Source organism: Mandrillus leucophaeus, unplaced genomic scaffold (genome assembly GCF_000951045.1).
Source record: "Mandrillus leucophaeus isolate KB7577 unplaced genomic scaffold, Mleu.le_1.0 Scaffold58, whole genome shotgun sequence".
NCBI lineage: Eukaryota > Metazoa > Chordata > Mammalia > Primates > Cercopithecidae > Mandrillus > Mandrillus leucophaeus.
The window spans coordinates 2,753,856-2,766,777 of NW_012106252.1; the positions used below are offsets into that span (position 1 = coordinate 2,753,856).

General features: G+C 41.7%; 1 pseudogene across 1 annotated transcript in view; it reads left to right on the top strand.

Annotated features, from left to right (window-relative positions):
- The first annotated feature begins 1,237 nt into the window (after window positions 1–1,237).
- Window positions 1,238–12,922, top strand: part of LOC105553091 — a 24,954-nt pseudogene continuing 13,269 nt past the window's right edge. Inside the window, exon 1 of the transcript XR_001008098.1 lies at window positions 1,238–1,289. The product of XR_001008098.1 is annotated as a keratin, type I cytoskeletal 24-like (transcript). The remainder of the gene's footprint in view (window positions 1,290–12,922) is intronic.

Below are 12,922 nucleotides of genomic sequence, written 5' to 3' on the forward strand. Positions count from 1 at the left end.
ATGAGTTACAGAAACATAAAGCCAAACAAAGGAAGCAAGTCCCAGCATAGTGCATAGGGCAGATTCCACTTGTATAAAGTTCCAAATACAAAAACTAAACAAGACATTGTTTAGAGGTGCATATGTAGAGAGCAAAACTTTTTGTAAAGGCAGTTGAAAGGTTTTCTTCCCTTCTGACACCAACTCAGTGTCCTACAATTCAATTCAATTCTAACGCTAACACACTGGAGTTAGTGTCAGACTCCACGTGTCTAAAGGCTCAGTCCCACAAGACTGTCCTCACTTCAGATACCAGCCACAAGTATCAGGCCCCCAGGTTACCCACACTTCTGTCTGACATGGCTACAAATTCAGGGTTCTCACAACCTCCCCCTCTGCAAAGTTTAATAATTCTCTAGAATGACTCACAGAACTCAAGTAAGTGCTTCACTTACTATTGTGGGTTTACTATAAAGGATACAACTCAAGAACAGCTGAAGGCAAGAGATGCCCGGGGCAAGGTCGGGGACGAGGAACATGGAGCTTCCATGCCCTCTCCGGGTGGGCCACCTCCCAGCACCTCGATGTGTTCACTAATCCAGAAACTCTCTGAACCCCCTCATTTAGAAGCTTTTATTGAGGTTTCATCATGTAAGCTTAATCAATTATTAACTCAGTCTTCAATCTCTGTCCCCTCTCTGGACAGGGGGGAAGAGTTAGGGCTGAAATGTCTAGGCTTCTCATCAAGGTTTGGCCTTTCTGACAGCCAGCCCTCATCCTAAAACCACTTAGGGGCCCACCAAGAGTCACCTCATTAGAACCAAAGATGCTCCTAGCACACAGGAAATTTCAAAGGATTTAGGAGCTCTGTGTCAGGACAAGAAAAGATGCTTCCATCACTCGGGAAATTACAAGGATTTTAGAAGCTCTGTGCCAGGAAATAGGGACAAATACCAACTATATATTTCTTATGATGTCACAGCAAGTAATAAAGAAAACTCAGGATAGTAATGACATCTGAGCAGTAATAGGGGAGATATCACTGGGGAGAAACAGCAGGGTCTCTAAGATACAGGTATGCTTTACTATTATTTATTATTTAAACTACACAATGTCTAAATTTTTTGCATGCAGGAAACTATACAATGAAAAATTTTTAAACAAATGACAAAAATGATAACAATATTTTAAGTAAAGAAAATGACTGAATGACTAGAAAATAATGACGCTATTGAGAGATGTAGCAAACTGAAAAGGGATGTCAGTGGAATGGAAAGGTGGTGAGTTTAGCTTAGAACACAAGCGCGAAGGTGAGAACAGTCAATTTTCTAAGAGAAAGAATTGGAGCAGGAGGGGAGGTTTTGGATTGCATAGGAGAGAGGTAACCATTGATACCTTGAAAGTCTATCAGAATGAAGAGCTCTGCAGATGATGGAAGCCAGAGATCAGGAATACACTGAGCAGTGGATAAGGATGCAGATAGAGATGAATTAGAAAATAGGGTTAGGACAGAAGCGGTGGCTTACACCTGTAATCCCAGCATTTTGAGAGGCTGAGGCGGAAGGATGGCTTGAACTAACGAGTTCTAGATGAGCCTGGGCCACATAGCAAGACCTCATTTCTACTTAAAAAAAAAAAATTAGCCAGGCATTGTGTGGAGTGCCTATAGTCCCAGCTACTAGGGAAGGTGGGGTGGGAGGGCCACTTGAGCCCCAGAGCAGTGAGCTATGATCACATCACTGCACTCCAGCTTGGGCGGTAGAGCAAGACCCTGTCAAAAAAAAATAAAAAAATAAATAAAAAGAGGATCAGAGGAACCCAGGAGGGAGCAGAGGTAAGGTAAGTCAGGAGATTTTGTTTGCATTGTTTGTCCTGAGTTCCCAGAAAAAACAATGCAGCCCCAACAAACGTGTGCATAAAAGACATTCCCTGCCAAATAGAAAACACTTTGTTGGTTTCATGACCCTTGGGTTCTGTGCCACTGTTCCCATCCATTTAACAACAATAATCAAGAATGTTCTCAAAAATAAGACTCTTATTCAGTAATAGAACTACTTCATTTGGAATGTGATTTTTGAAATAGAATAATTATTTTGTTACAGAAAGAAAACAACTTTCCTGAGATGTTTCCAGAGCTTCTACTAACACAGTGTAGACAGTGTGTCTTCATGGCTCCCTAGCAAAGCTGTTTCTCTTCCATCTGCCACTGTGGTTGCTGTCATTGTTAATTCTCGGTTCACAGCAATTATGAGATTTTCAGGTATTTACATTAATGTCTTACCAGATAAAGTCTTACTTCATAGGGAAACCAAATCTTACAATATTGCATCTGTCCTTACTTAAGCTTAAAGTTATATCCATATAGACCTACCTGTACAGGTAATAAAACTGCCCAAATGGTGGATGTATATTTAGTTATAGGGATAATCTAAGAGAAGGTAGAGGATAGCATTGAAATTGATATTTCAGAGTCTTCACCTTTATCTCTGTGAACATTTATGATTTGTTCTTTCAAAACACCTATCACTCTGCCTCTTGGAGAATGCTTACAAATATTAACTAAAAACTGTGTATTCATAGTTTTTGTGTGGAATAATTCCAACGCGGTTCCATTTCTCCTTTAATCTTTGTAGAAAAATGTGGACACGTCAGTTTGAGCAAAGGATGACTGGTGTCTGTTATCCATTAACTCAGTCAACAGATATCAATACAGTTCCCACTGCAATCCTAGGGGAGCGTGAATCTAGGGGAATCCAGACAAACTGGCCCCTGCTTTCATGGAGTTTGTGTATTAAGATGATACCAGGGATTAATTTAGAGGCATAACTGAGTGACAACACAGAGGGGCAGGTGCCACTAAAGATTTGTATTACTTATGTTTCCCAGAGGAGGAAGCATGTCATTCTGTGCACGACCATGTGGGGAGCATCGGTGTGGGCCAGGAGGCAGAAAGGAATGTGGAGGAAGAGCCTAGGCCAGAGTCTTTATTGGGGTTTCCATGGGAGCACCAAGGCAGGGTACAGTAGGCAGCTTAAGATGGGCTGGTTTGAATTAACTCCAGTGTGCTTTGGTCTATTAGGTGCCTGGTACCTGGCCCTGGGGTGATGTAGGGCAGGGGAAATATGGCTTGGTGTGTGAATTAGGTAAGGAGATGGCTGGAGCTCTAGACTCAGGATTGGCTTGTTTGTGTAAGACAGACGCGCTCCTGACTGAACCCTTTGCTCTCTCTAAAAATTGGCTAGCACAGGGAGGGCACAGGGAGGGGCATTCCGTCCCCAGTCAGCAAGTTTTTAAGGTATTCAAACATCATAAAATACAGAAAATTTAAAACATGACCAATACAGGAGTGGGGTGGCTCCTTTGAAGAGGGTGGTCACTGAAGACTTCTCAGAGGGGAGACGTTTGAGTTGAGGCCCAAATGATGCGAAAGAATCCATCACAAGAAGCTCTGCAGGCAGCTTGCACACAGATCCCAGCATGGCAGGAAAAAGGCCGGCACATCCCACAAACAGAAGGATGGTCAGAGTGGCCGGAGCAGAGCGAGCAAAGAAGAGGGAGGATCAGATGAGGCCGTGGAGGAACCTGGACTTCATTCAAAGTTCAACGGGAAGCCATGGGCATGTTCAGACCCCAGAGTGCCATGATTCTGGAAAAACCACTCCACTTGCGGTGCAGAGAATGCAGGAAGGCTGGAGTGGGTGCAGGGGATTCTTGTGGTAACCTACGCATGATACAGTGGAAGCATGGGCTGTTTGTGAAGGTTTCTGCTCATCCGCCTGTGGGGGCTCGTCCCAGAACACCCATCCTATAGCACCTATGGACCCTATCTTCACTCTGTGTTGGAATTGCCTGTTTATCCATTCCCTCAGGATTTGGCCCAATGTAAGCTCTTGCAAACAGGCGCTGTTTCTATCATCTTCAAATCCTTACCACCTAGCACAGTACTAGACTCAGAGCTGAATGAATGATACGACTCAAGTTGTACCAAAACTAATTTGAAGCAGCACCTAAGGCCTAAAAGGAATTTAATTTTTGTTTTGTTTTTTCTTAAAACCGTTTATTTTGAAATAATTTTAGATTTACATAATAGTTGCAAAGACAGTAGAGAGTTACTACATATTCTTTACCCAGTATCTTCTAATATTAATATCTTATGTAACTACAGCACTTTTGCCAAAACTAAGAATTAACACTCGTACAGTACTATCAACTAAACTACAGACTTTATTCAGATTCACGCTGAAAGGAATTTAAATAATTAATTATTGAAGCTCTTCAGTACCAAAATAAACTAGGACCACTGTACCCTGTACCATGCCTAGCTTAATAAATATCCAAAGGCATCTATTAAAGACAATCAGATAATCAGTCAGGGAAAAGGGGCAGATTATACAGTAGTTTTCCCGAGATAATATAGGCAAAAATTTTCAGCCATAATCTATATCATAACAAGAAGTCATTCTGTAGTGACATGGCCAAACTGAAAAAGGATGACCATCGCCAATCATGATATAAAGCAGCTCAGCTGAATGTATGGCTTTTTGGGGTAAATGTAGAAACAGCATCCCAGCCCTACCAGAAGCTCTGATACGCACTTCGCTTTCCACTCTCAACTGAGAATATTTATTACAAAGGTCTCCTATGAGGTTTGGCAGGTTACTCCCTGCACTAAGGTGCCCAGCCTACATTCCATGCTCCAAGCTGAGGGCCCAGGAAAGGAGGTATGTCCTTCTAATTTTTACAAAGTTACAAGGGCCACAAAGGTGCCGGCACAAGTCATTAAAATGCCAAAATCGGCCAGTCACAGTGGCTCACGCCTGTGATCCTAGTACTTTGGGAGACCAAGGTGGGCATATTGCTTGAGCTCAATAGTTTGAGATCGACCTGGGCAATACGGCAAAATCCTGTCTCTACAAAAAGTACAGAAAATAAGCCAGGAGTGGTGGTGCGCTCCTGTCTTCCCAGTTATGTGAGGGGCTGAGGCAGGAGGATTGCTTGAACCTGGGAGGTCGAGGTTGCAGTGAGCACAGCACTCCAGCCTGGGCGACAGATTGAGACCCTGTCTCTAAATAAATAAATAAGTAATATGATATAATAAAATACCAAAATAGCTCATAGGGCTGATAAGTAGCCACTGCCCAGAGGCCCCCTGAATGGCCTCAACGATGGCCACAGGGCTTGCCCATGACCCGCTGCACACCATAACCAAACATGCCAGGCACATTAGGGGGTCCAGGACCCGCCCCCCAGTCCAGACTTACCAGCTGCTGGTATTCATTCTGACTCATCCATGCCCAGGCCATATAATTGTTAACTATTTGGGATATCACACCTGGTTTTATTCATTTTCCTTTGTTTTTTTCTTATCCACATCTTAGAAAATCTTTCTTATCCACATCTTAGAAAACCTTACAAACCATTTGTAGCCTCAGGAATGGCCTAGTGGTTGTACATAGAACTGTTCCCACCATTCCCGGTGATCAGTTTCCAGGGCATGAGAACGTGATCAGGAGCAGTTCCTAGGTAGTCCTATGAGGATTCAGACTAGAGCTGAGTGGTTCCAGCCTCGGTGAGAAGGTCAGAGCACCATGGCTGGGACCTTTTCCTCTAATTCATTTTATTAATGAATCAAAGGAACATATCAAGCTAAAGAAAATATAGTCCCTTAGTTGTCAGAGAAGGCAACAATGAAAAGTGGTTGAGGGAATAAGCCTCGAATTTTCTGGATTTAAAACTTTTTTCATCCCTTTCTAGCTGTGTTTTCTTGGGCAAGTTATCTAATTGCCCTGTCTCTCAATTTCCTCACCTGTAAAATGGTGATAATAATATTAACACCTATTCAGAGAGTTGGTGTGATGATTAAATATCTAATCTATGCACTTAGGAGAGCGTCTGGTTCATATTAAACCCTCAGTCAAGGTAGCTACTACAGCGAAGAAAAAATAAAAATTTAAAAATTAATTATATGTTATCAGAGAACTTTAAAGCTATAAGAGAGCTTAGAAACTAGTCCATGTCATTTCCCCTTGAGGAAACTAATGCCCCATGAGAAGTAGTTGATTCAGAGGCAGAATGAGAGATTTCATCTTATCAATTCTCTTATTTATTTATTCATTTATTTATTTTTGTAGAGATGGGGTCTCACTATGTTGCCTTATCTGGTCTCAAATCTCTGAGCTCAAGCAATCCTCCCTCCTTAACCTCCCAAAGTGCTGGGACAGGCATGAGCCACCACGCCCAGCCTCATCAATCCTCCTAAAGGTGACTGACAATTCTCCCTACTTTACCATAAGACTCAGACAATGTGTTGAATAAATCAGTCAATTAAAAAATATATATTCAGGAGAAAATGGCCTAGTTCCAATGACTGTGGTGCCAAAATGGCAAGTCTACAAAGAACACACAGAGAGCACTGTTCCTAATCCTGTCCTCTGTGATACTTATACCTGCAGGAACATGGCGCTCATTGCAGCCTAAAACCTTCCTGCTCAGATGGGAGGTTCTATGTGGCAAGATGGTTAACATGCCTGAACTAGTGTCAAAGGCAGGAAGTAATTGAAAGCTTTCCAAAAAGGGAAGAAAAATGTAACCACCTTGGTTCTTGAGGGCATTCTGCTTAATATGGAAAGAGGTATATTTACATACCTAAGAGAGCATGGCTGTAATTTGTAAATTATCTAGAGGATTTAGTAACTGAAACATAACCAAAAGTCCTCACTCCCCACCAATTTACGGGTATCTGTGAAGTCTTCTTAACATTGATGCACTAGTTTAATTGTTCTAGTTATTCAACTGCCACCTATAAAAAACTACATACAGAACCTCTGGCTACCAGCCTTTTCCACTATAATGTAATGCTCTGCACTAGGCCACTGATACTCTCAAGTCTCATGATATGCTACAATTACTTGGAAGTTTCTATCCAAAAAGGGAGAACAGAAACACCCTTCTACCTTTTCTCCGAGCTCCACTCTGTAGGGGTGTGTTGGGGCCCCCAAGACCATCCTCAATTTCAATGATTCACTAGAAGGACTCACAGATCTCAGAAAAACTGTTATACTCATGGTTATGGTTTATTACAGTGAAGGGATACACATTAAAATCAGCAAAGGCATGGCACATAGGGCCATGTCCAGGAGAGACGAGGCATAAGCTTCCAATTGTTGTTTCACATGGAATCAGCAAAAACAGCACTTCATTCTCCCAGAAATGATGGGTGGCAATGCACACATAGCAATGTCAACCAGACAGGCTCACCCAAACCTTGGTGTCCAGAGTTTTTATTGGGGGTCAGCCACTTAGGCATGGGACGCCCACCTGATTCACCTCAGTGACTCAGTCTCCAGCCCCTCCAGAAGTCAGACTGATACAGCGTAGCCCAAGAACCCCACTGTAAGTCACACTGTTGGCATAAACTCTCTGCTGTGGCCTAAAGCCCCAGGTATACAAAGACACTCCTATCTGGCAGAATATTCCAAAGCTGAGAGCTTTTTCCCCCAGAGCTGGGTAAGGGCTAAGCCTTTCTTTGGTATGTGCAAGACCTGAACACCCCAAGCCTGCCAAGTTAACCCTTTCCTGCAAAAGAGGTCTCCTGTGCAGAGCCCCAAGATAGTACAGAGTTTCACTTCAGCATATTCATGCCGTACAAGTCCTACCCCCAACTGCCAGCATGCATAAGCATCCCACACTCAAGCCCTCCACACCCTTGGACATCTAGGCTCTGTCGTCACATAGAGCTTATGATGGAGTCCATCTTTCCTTAAAATGAGTTCTCTTGGGCTGGGCGTGGTGACTCATGCCTGTAATCCCAGCACTTTGGGAGGCCAAGGCAGGTGGATCACCTGAGGTCAGGAGTTCAAGACCAGCCTGGCCAACATAGTGAAACCCCATCTCCACTAAAAATACAAAAATTAGTTGGCACAGTGGCAGGCACCTGGAATCCCAGCTACTCAGGAGGCTAAGGCAGGAGAATTGCCTGAACCAAGGAGGCAGAGGTTGCAGTGAGCTGAGATCATGCCACTGCATCCAGCCTGGGTAGCAGAGCATGACTCGGTCTAAAAAATAAATAAATAAATAAACAAAATAGCTGGACATGGTGGCTCACGCCTGTAATCCCAGCACTTTGGGAGGCCGAGGAGGGCGGATCACAAGGTCAGGAGATGGAGACCAGCCTGGCCAACACAGTGAAACCCTGTCTCTACTAAAAATACAAAAATTAGCTGGGCCTGGTGGCAGGTACCTATAATCTCAGCTGCTGGGGAGGCTGAGGCAGGAGAATTGCTTGAACCTGGGAGCGGATACTGCAGTGAGCTGAGATTGCACCACTGCACTCCAGCCTGGGTGACAGAGCGACACTCCATCTCAAAAAAAAAAAAAAAAAAAAAAAAAAAAGAAGAGCTCTCTCTTACACACCTTCTTTAATGTTTAGCATCTGCTGGGTTCCTGCCAATCTTCAGCACATGCATGTATGCAAAGCCCAATTGCAGAAAAGACTTGAGATCTTTCCACAGATGTCACCTCAGCAGAAAATAAGGACAATTACCCCTGAGAGTACCTAAATCTCCACTCAGGCTCAGAGGGATCTAACAGTGTTCGGAAGCTTTGACTATAGAAGAAGGGTGAAGTTTTTGTGTAAGAAATAATTGAATCAGGGCAAGCTTAAGAAAAAACTTACATTCACTGAAACCATTTTCCAGGTGATTAAAGCAAAAGTGGGAAATTCAAGCAATACAAATAGGCATGTTTCAAACATATCAGAGGGTAGGATTTTCAATCTGTTGCCACAATTAAGTCTCTAGACCCAGAAATGCAAGAAGAAATTACAAATGGGTACTCCCTTAAATCTAACATAAAAATTTATCTTCCAAGATGTAAAACTCACTCTTCCCTTCCTCTTCACCTACAATATAGATTTTTCTTAAAGTCTAGAGATAGAACTTAAGAAAACAAACACTGGCAATTAATTTAATAGTGATTATACTTTATGTTTATATATTACTTTAGAATTTTAATATGCAGACAAAAAGTAAAAGTTGATCTTCACAAAACCCTTACAAGAAGTACGATGATCATTTATAGATCAAGATCCAGATTAGAGATGTTACCTGTTTTGTCCTGGGTCACAAGCAATTTAGTGAAAGTACAGAATTTGAACTCAGGTCTACAAACTACTAGTCCAGTGTTTTTCCCGCTCAACACACTACTCCAGGAATTTGGCATGGATTTCAAAAAACTGAACCCCTTGAAAGTTATTCCACAAAAAGCAATTTTTATAGAAAATATTTTCAAAACACATGGGCAGGCATAGCAACAAACTAACAGATGTCACGTCTTTTCTTCAACGCGAACCAAAAATGTTTAATTTTATGCCACTGGTTAATGCCAATGAAGAGAAAATAAAATATATTCACTTCACTAAGGAGAAATCACCAAGACAAGGACAGAATACCTCTCGGTTATTGTAACAAGTATGATTCTCAGAGTCACAGGAAAATTGGCAGATTTCATGGGAAGTTTTGTTTAATTATAATATTCACCAAACTTGTCTCACAAGGAAGATCTGAAACAAAGTTGGTGAAATTAGAGTAAAAGGTAAGAAAATATTCCTCATTAAAAAGGATTAAAATTTTAATGTTATAAAACCAAATTGCTATATCTGCCTGTGTCACAGTTAACACACAAACACACACAAAGAGGTTCTTTCTTTCCCCCCAAAAATGAAATATTATGAAACGTAAAATATGTGGTGATAACTTTTAAATCACTACAAAGGAACAGAACTCATGGGGGAACACTGAATTTCATGTGTAAGGAATCATAAAAACTGGGAGAACCGTGTTCTCCCATAAACTTCATCTCTGCAGGTGTGTACACCTTTCAGCCTAGCATCTCCTCAAGGTAAATGGGTGGTCGATGACACACCCTCAGAGACTAACAGCAAAGGTGGCAACCATAAGCTCAGGATCTCAGGGGACTTTAGGTAGGAAAATGAGTGTTGGCTGGGAATCAAGAGACTCAGATTCTAATCCTAATTCTAGCAGTAACAGATTGTATTGCATAGAGGAAAACATCACTTTTGAGCCTCAGTTTCCTTCTCTGTAAAATGCCCTCACTGCCTCTCACAGCTCTAATAAGTATTCAGTTACAATGACACATACAAATGTAGTTGAAAACTGCAAAAGTGATATAGAAATGCAAAAGCATTGATAGCAGAAGAGATTAGACAAGAAAATGATGTCTTATTTAAAGGAGCCAAACGTGTTTAATCTGATAAATCATTAGGACATATTTTTGAAAAGTGGCACTTGAGGCAGATTAGGGATAGTGGTGTAGGTGGTGTAGGTTTCCATGATGATGAACAGACCTGCAGTTTAGGTAATGTCGAGATGTAAAGGCCAACTTCTACAACAGTGGGCTTTTCCCACATGAAGAACAGATGGTCTGGGAAACCCTTTCTTACCAGGGTACAGTATTAAACAAGCAGCTCACTCAACAAAGTCAGCAGGGATTTGGTCCAGCCAAAAATTACAGCAAATATTATCCACTAATTGAAGAATTGACGAGTCAAGCAAAAAAACCTACACTCTTCAGCCTCTTTATTAGATGCAATGGTTTGGAGGGGCTTTTAAAATTTGAAAAAAAAAATGCATTGCAACATATACATAATCTTGCTTTCTATTTTTGAAGTTAACAGCTGCTAGTGATTAAAATCTTATAAATAGCCATAATGGTTATTGATTACATCCATTTGTCATTAAAAGCAAAAGGAGTTCTCAATCCAAAAGAAGGCTGTATTCCAAGAGTTGTTAATAAATGTTTTCATTTAATAATACATTTCACACTTGCTGTATGCCAGGAATTACTCCTGGTCCTTTACATACATAACTTATTTAATCCATGTGATAATTTTATGAAGCAGGAGCTATTGTCTTCAATTTACAGATGAGAAAATGAAGGCACAGAGATGTTATGTTACGTGCTGAAGGTCACACAGCTAGTAAATAGCCAAATAATTAGTGGGGAGCTAGAAGTACAAAAATGTGGCTCCGTGATTTTTTAGCTGCCATGCCATGCTGACCTTTTAGAACTGATATAGTTCTCCACAGAAGCAATGGTATAGTTATAAAATTCCACAATACCCTATTTAAACCACATGTAGCTAAAATTCTATTGATCTATCAAAGTGCTATCCCTGGCTCCCAGCTCAGTACTTGTCAGAGAGGAAGTGCTTAACAGCGTTTGTTGAATTTAAGATGGATAGGTGCCCCACTTACGATGTTAACACTCTAGAACATTGGAGCAGTCAATGGCAGAAACACAGATGTGCTCCTCTACAGCGTCTCCTACACTGGTCTCCACGGTTTGGTGGTGGAAAGGAATTTGGGTGATTGGGCCTTACGGAGATAGCACAACTTTTTGGCAGCAGATGACAGATGGGGTTTTGGTTTTAGCAGCAAAGCAGCAGCACAAAACTTCAGCAGTAAGCTGGGGAGAGAATCTGGGTTCTACTGGGCAGCAGGATATGGTTGCAAGCCTGTGGCAGAAGGTGGAGTGGAAGTAGGTAGTGAACGGCAAAGTGAGTTTCTGGTACCAAGACACATGGAAACTGGGTCTGTAACTAGGGCAGCTATTTGTCAACAAGGGAAGATGATAAATCAGCCATCTGCAACCCCGAGTCTGTCTCTAGGTCAACACTTGGACAATTAATAATCTCTCTCTACTGTTTCTCAGTAGGCAAAAAAAAAAAAATGTAAATTATTTTTCGGACAGTTACTGAACATGGTGAAGAATATGTAAGAGAAGACTTGCTGTGATTATATAAAATACAACCAAAATTACACATGAAGGGTTTTTCCCCACTCCTGGCTCTGTCTCCCAGGCTAGAATGTAGTGGCACAATCACACCTCACCATAACCTCAAACTCCTGGACACAGGTGATCCTCCCGCCTCGGCCTCCTGAGTTGCCAGGATTACAGGTATGCACCACTATGCCCAGCTAACTTTTAAATTTCTTTTTATAGAGAAAAGGTCTCGATATTGACCAGGCTTATATATGAAATTCTTTAAGAGCAGCGACTATTACTTGTTAGTTTTATTCCCAAGGCTTAGCAGAACATTTTTGCAAGATGCTCGATAAATATTAAATAATTGATAAAAGTTGATTTATTATTGATACGTAAAATAGAAGATAAATAACCAGCCTGGGCTGGTGATGAAACCCCATCTCTACAGAAAACACAAAAATTAGCCAGGTGTGGTGGTGCACGCCGGTGGTCCCAGCTACTAGGGAGGACAAAGGGGGAGGATCTCTTGAGCCCAGGAGGCAGAGGTTGCAGTAAACCAAGATCACTCCACAACACTCTAGCCTGGGTAACAGAGCCAGACCCTGTCTCAAAATATATATATTATATTTATAATATATATATTATCATTATGTATATCCAGCAAACATATTTAAAAACTCTGTGGTGTCAGGTGCTAATGTGCTAGGCTATCAGGAATTCAGAGAATAAGCAGTCACAGCTTTTGCCTTAAGAAGCTTACTTGGACTGCCGACATCAAGGACTTGAGTAATGTGATGGCCATTGTCTTCAGTAGCCGTGCTGCCAAAGCTTTACCAACATTCTACTAGGACAATCGTTTTGCCAGCCCTAGTAACAGCTTGGGTATAGTATTGACTCAAGGAACAGTCATTGGGGGTCTGGCCCCCTTCTCCACAGTGAGCCCTCTATAAGCCTCATGCCACAAGGCACTTGTTTAGCCTGAGTCTGGGTGTCTCATTCTGTATTGCACTCTGACCCAGTCCAGCTAAAGGCTAAGCCACAGAGTCCCAGAATGATCACTGTGACTTAGCATAGTCTTCACCGGCTTGTGCAAATATACACAGCCTTCAGCTAAATTCAATTAGTTTTTCTTTACGAAGGGAAAGAAATCCAATTTTAC